We start from the raw sequence: 6209 nt of genomic DNA on the forward strand, positions 1-6209 counted from the left end.
TTTCAGAAGAGACTCTCTAGGCAGCTTTGTATCTCAGCTTTCAGGAGTGGTGTTCTGCTCTGGACGATACCATGTGCATAGGCAGGAGGGACGGCTCAGTTGGTAAAGCAGTTACTCTGCAAGCGGGAGAACCGGAGGTAGATCACCAGCATTTACACAAAAACCAGGGTGTGGCACTTGTGTCTGTAATCACAGCACTAAGGATACGGAGACAGGATAATCTTTGGGGCTCTTTATTCACCTAGTCTAGCTCCCTTGGTAATGTGAACCCCTTTCTTCCTCTCAGCCAACTGTCCTACTTTCACATCCTTTATTTTGTTTTGTTTGGCTCAAGTCTCCTGCAAGGAGCCACCTCAGCTTCGTATTCATGTTACAGGGGCCATTTCTACAAGATTGCACACTCCAACATGGAGCATTAGGAAATATTCATCTCTATCTTCCTAGCTGTCTTTCATCTATTTATTAGTCAGCCAATCAACCTACTTATTTGTTACCATCCATCTAATATTGTTTTGTCTTTCAGTAAGTTGGAATGTAACCCACTCATCATAGGTAAGATGTTTCTGTGCTTGTCAGCTGTGGGACTTAGAGTTTGTGACCCATCTACACATATCATCTGTTATCAGAATATAATACAATTCTGGTACTAAATCTTCTTCCACGTTTTAAGGTGCTATGGAATGTAGCCAAGAAAAACCTGTTTACTTTATTGTTTTATGTCACATTATTTTCCTTTTCATCCACTAATTATTATCCACAACTTTCTGTGAACAGGTGGTTGGCAGTGTGGGTAGACTTGTGGGGATACAAAATTCCACAGGAGACCTCTCTGCTCTGAGATGCCTTCATTCCATGGTAGATTGAAATCCTCTGAGGATATTTAGTTAAACATTCTAAAAATATCGCATCTTTGCCATGCATTCTTTTTAACCCACCAGGGTCAGTTTTTCCATTTTACCTTGTTTGTTAGGTGCTTTGTGACTTAGCTTTGTTGTTCTTGAACAAACACATTTTGGAAACATGGCATTGACTCTTCTTTGTGAAGGGTCTATCATGAGGAGGATAGTTGACTATAGGGGGTGATATTTTGGTTGACTCTTCATAATTTTCTGGTACTCCCATCACAAAGTGCTAGAGTTCTAGGGACTTAAGCAACGACAAAGAATGACAACAACATGTTTTTCCCTCACAATTTGGGAAGCCAGAAATCACTGATCAGTGTACTGGTGGTTGGTTCCTTCCAAAACCTCTCCTTTGTTGGTGGAAGGCTTTCTTCTTTCTTGGCCTTGTCATTAACATTCTGTGTGTGTCTGTACCCTCATCTCCTCTTTAGGAGAGGAAGAGGTACACTTTCTATGGTATACCAAATCACAAACTAGCCACAAAGACTTACAGTATTGTATTTACATTTATACATTGTTTGTCCCGATAAGAACATTTTATGTGTTGTTTTTATTCCTCTGGACAGTCTTGAGATACATGTATGATTTGAACTCCACAAATCCTGGGCTTTTGTTTATACACAAGGCCGGCCCTGCTGCTTACTTCACAGAGCTTGTAGGATAAAAAGAGATCAGAGATGTAGTATGGCTGTATAGCACCTGGATCAGAGGAGACTGTGAAGAATACTTGTTTATCCGACAGTGCTAAGTCCTATACACTTTTAAGTCTATGGCAACCATGCCCTTATCATAGTGGCACCATTGGAGTGAAGCACAGAAATACTCCATCTTGAGTATTTCTGTATGCAGCTTCCTATGCTGCTGGCTTGTTTTCAGGTCACTGTTTTGTATCCTCCCAAGGATTCACTTTCATAAAAAAACAAAAAACAAAAAACAAAAAAAAACCTTAATGAAATTTCTGCCTTTATTTCCTAAATGACACTTTAATAATGTGGTGTGTTCAAAGGGGCTTCATATACAAATATATCCCATTTTAATCAATGTGTTATTTATGTCTATTTAATATAAGTGATGATACTCTGCCTTATGGGCTAGTCAGATTAATTGATATTGCTTTAATGTGCAAGGAATTTACAGGAAGGAATTGTTGACTTGGGAGTGTAATAAACTCTGTGCTCTGGGCCATTTCTGCTTCACTGGCCTCCTTTGCTCCCTTCTTACCCACCCTTCTCATATGTCCCTTGGGCTTGGATTACAAGTCTGAACACACACTGTGGATTTGGAGCATCAGCTCTGTTTATGTTTCCTGAGCCACTGAGCTGCTGTGAAATGTGACTAGTGTTTCCAGGCCGGTTCCTAATCCGAGGTGAGGGAGAGCCCATTTCTGTTCAGGGTCATTGAATTTGAAAGCTCAAAGCACATCATCTGTTGGATTTTAAAACCCTGAGAATTTCAAGGGAGACGTAATCCACATGTATCTCATCTGTTTATAGCTTTTCTTATCAAAATGTTATGCTGTTAAACTCAGAGGTTCCCAGGATGTCAGTTAAACCTTTAAAGGCCCCTCATTTGATTGTGTGACAGGCCACCAGACTTTACAAGTGAAAGAGGCCCTGTTCCTATTTTTCAAAATCCTTTATTCCTCAAATTTGATTGTTTGTGTTTTTCCAAACTATGTGATTTAAGATGTGGATTCATTTTCATATTAAAGGTTGCCTCGTGCTATGGGGAATATAAGTAAGAGATAACACAAGGAGTATTGACACTACCATTTTGACTTAGAAATCTTAAGGGGAAAGAAGAGTATGTAGGAAAATAATTTTGAATTATTTTTAAAAATGAAGGGCCTAATTCCTTGATTTGTAGGGATGCAGTTCTCACTGAAGGTGAAAGGGTTTATTTAATGAGGGGAAACGGTGCTGGGAAGACCTTATGAAATTCAGTAAAAATCAACCACAATATGTCTGTTTTATGCTTTGGGACAGATTCTTGGTATTTTGAATGGTCATCCTCCCTTTGTAATGTTAGATGAGAAGTGAGTTATAGGTGAAAGGTCCCTGAATGTTGGGGTTGCACCAAGAGCATCTTTTACATCCACAGCATCTTCTCGTCACCGTCAGTAAAGACAGATTCTAAACCAGAGGCAATTAGCAGCCAGTGCGCACCGTTTTGCTGTAAGTTCGGTGCACTTTTGGTGTTTGGTTGTGAGCTGAGCCTTTGACCGCTGAGCCTTCTCTCCAGCTGGTTAGTGCAGGATGCCTTTGTCTGTGTACCCATATACATGAAATTACACAATACCACCACAACCGTGTGAATGGTGTGGTAAGAAACATGAATGAGTTAGAGAGAATAGAATTACATGGATCAAGTTATGGTAAAACATATAAATGTTTTCAAATACAAAGTTTTTGTAATAGCATTGATAACTTACAAATAACTCATGAAATCTCTAACTTTTATTCACTTACCCTTTAGAATAATGTCTGGGAGTGAGGCTGTGTTCACGATTAGCAAAAAAGAGCTTTGTGTAATATTTCACCTGCTGTGCTGTATTACAAGATACAGGCTCAGGAAGTACACCAGGAAGAATAACTTGGGAGCATGCGAGCTAGTGGGAGTGGAGCGCACCGGCCGTTGTCGCCGTCGCCTTCCTCCTCCCCACACTGCAGACAGTGGGGTGACTAGGCCGTTGGCCCTCGCGCCGAGACTTGTCTCTTATTTAGTTCTTGGGAACTCCTGGCCAACATGAGTGGTGTAGAGGAGAACAACTTCGAGGGCAGAGGGTCTCGCTCTCAGTCACAATCTCCAACGGGAACTCCAGCTGGCGTAAAATCAGAGAGCAGGTCAGGATCTCGTAGTCCATCAAGAGTTTCCAAACATTCTGAATCCCATTCTCGATCAAGATCAAAATCCAGGTCAAGGTCAAGGAGGCATTCTCATAGACGCTACACTAGGTCCCGGTCCCACTCTCATAGAAGACAATATCGAAGTAGATCCTATATGCCAGAGTATTGTCAACGAAGAAGCCAGAGTCACTCTCCAATGTCTAATCGCGGAAGACATACAGGCAGCAGGGCAAATCCAGGTCCCAACACTTGCCTGGGTGTCTTTGGCCTCAGTTTGTACACAACAGAGAGAGATCTTCGTGAAGTATTCTCTCGATATGGACCATTGAGTGGTGTCAATGCAGTTTATGATCAGCGAACTGGAAGGTCACGTGGATTTGCTTTTGTGTATTTTGAGAGGATAGATGACTCTAATGAGGCTATGGAAAGGGCAAATGGGATGGAGCTGGATGGTAGAAGAATTCGTGTGGATTATTCTATCACCAAGAGATCACACACACCTACACCAGGCATTTACATGGGCAGACCGACTCATAGTGGTGGTGGAGGAGGAGGAGGCGGTGGTGGTGGTAGATGACGGGATTCTTTTATGATAGAGGATATGATCGAGGCTATGACAGATATGATGATTATGATTACCGGTACAGGAGAAGGTCACCTTCTCCTTATTACAGTCGATACAGGTCACGGTCAAGATCTCGTTCCTATAGCCCAAGATGCTATTAATAATGGAGTGGTTGTGGCCAAGTTCTCTCCGCCCACCCCCCTTTTTCCCCTTCCCCCTTTGTTTCTGGATTTCCAAGCTTCCAATGCTTCCTAGTCCTAAAAACAAAACAAAAACCTGGTTTATTTCATCTATTGTGTGGCCAGTTGTGTTGCTGTTTTCCACCCTTCGTTATACTCTTAAAGGTGTAACTGTCATGTAAGTCCTTGAACAGCTGAGTAGAAAGGAGCCTGGTATTAGACTTGGTGGTTCTTCTCTGCCTTTACTATGAGGAAAGAAATGATCTTTTGATGTTTTTACGATGGATATTGTAGTAGATGTCCTTTTATTAGAAATCTTCAGTTATAACAAACTGCTTTTTAACCTTCTTTGGGGAAAGATAAATAATACTTGAAGTAGATCAGTCATGTCAAGTTTGTCTGGAGTGGCATGGAACAGGCGATTAGTCGAGTGTAGAAAGTTTGAAGCTGTAGGAGAAAAATATGAAGAATGTAACTTTGAACCTAAAAAATTAAGTCACCTTTTAGGAATTAAAAGCTTCTAGATTCCTATAAAACTTGTTATATTTGAAGTTACATGTTAAACCTTATGAACTTAAAGTGTGATTTTTATGTTAAATTTGCAGAAGCTTAAGTATTCCCGTAATCACTGAAGGAAAACCTTTATTTATTACCTAGAACAATTGTATAACTTGCTGTTAGAAATTTTGGTATTGGTTGGTTATTGGTTTCGTGGGTTATTGTATTGGATAGGATCCTAAAATTCATGTGGGGAAGAGTAATTTCAAATAAAAGTTAATTTGAAAATGTAAAAAAAAAAGAATAACTTGATTCTCATGAGATCTTTATTCTCACTTTTTTGTATTTTTTTCAAAAGTCTCAGAGATTGAAAATGCACAGAGTCAAACATAAAGTTAATTTGTCTGATGTTTTTCTTGCATTCTGGCCTTCCCATTACATAAATTTTGGCTCTGCTACGTGGCATTGGGTATTAGGCAACCTCTCTGAGATGGTCTGCTAGCGTATAGAATAGCGTATACGTATAGCGTATATGACTACTACTGTGTTGCTAAGTGAACACATGGTCAAAGAGCCTTCTAAATGTGTGTGTTTGTACCCATAAAGTAGTAGTTAGAGGAGCTTCTTTTTGCATAGGGCAAAGGTTATTACAGAGACTTATAACTGATCAAAGGGCTAAAGAATATGGGGCTGTTGAATTCTCAGCTCTGAATGGGACATCTATAGCAACCCCTTTCATGGCTTAGGAAACATGGAAGAAGGGTTGGAACGAGTGTAAGAGTTGGAGGATGGGGAGAGGTGTGAAATGCTGTCTTCAGAATATAACATGGCCACTGTAACACGAGTACAAAGTCATGGTGGCTCCTTGCAGGAGACTTGAACAACAACAACAACAACAAAGCAAACAAAAGATGTAAAAGTAGGACAGACTCTGGTTGAGAGGAAGAAGGGGGTTCAGTCAGTGGGAGGGTAAAGGGGATGAGAGACAATGTGGTATGATTACAATGCATAACCTATATATATATGAAACTGACACAATGTTTTGTTTTAATAAGAGGGGATAAAAGAACCACATGCCTCATAGAGTGCTTTGCATATTAAATATGATCTCCAATATATACCGTGTAGATGAGGGAAAGCTATCAACACTCAGTAGCTGTCATTTTGTTGCTGCATGACTAAGAACATGCATTTCTCCTCTCAGAAAGACTTCCAGACT

General features: G+C 40.3%; 1 pseudogene; it reads left to right on the forward strand.

Moving 5' to 3' along the window:
* Positions 1-3647: 3647 nt before the first annotated feature.
* On the forward strand, positions 3648-4490 carry LOC102921729 (transformer-2 protein homolog alpha pseudogene; annotated as a pseudogene).
* Positions 4491-6209: the final 1719 nt, after the last annotated feature.

The sequence above is a fragment of the Peromyscus maniculatus genome, chromosome 4 (assembly GCF_049852395.1).
Source record: "Peromyscus maniculatus bairdii isolate BWxNUB_F1_BW_parent chromosome 4, HU_Pman_BW_mat_3.1, whole genome shotgun sequence".
Lineage (NCBI taxonomy): Eukaryota > Metazoa > Chordata > Mammalia > Rodentia > Cricetidae > Peromyscus > Peromyscus maniculatus.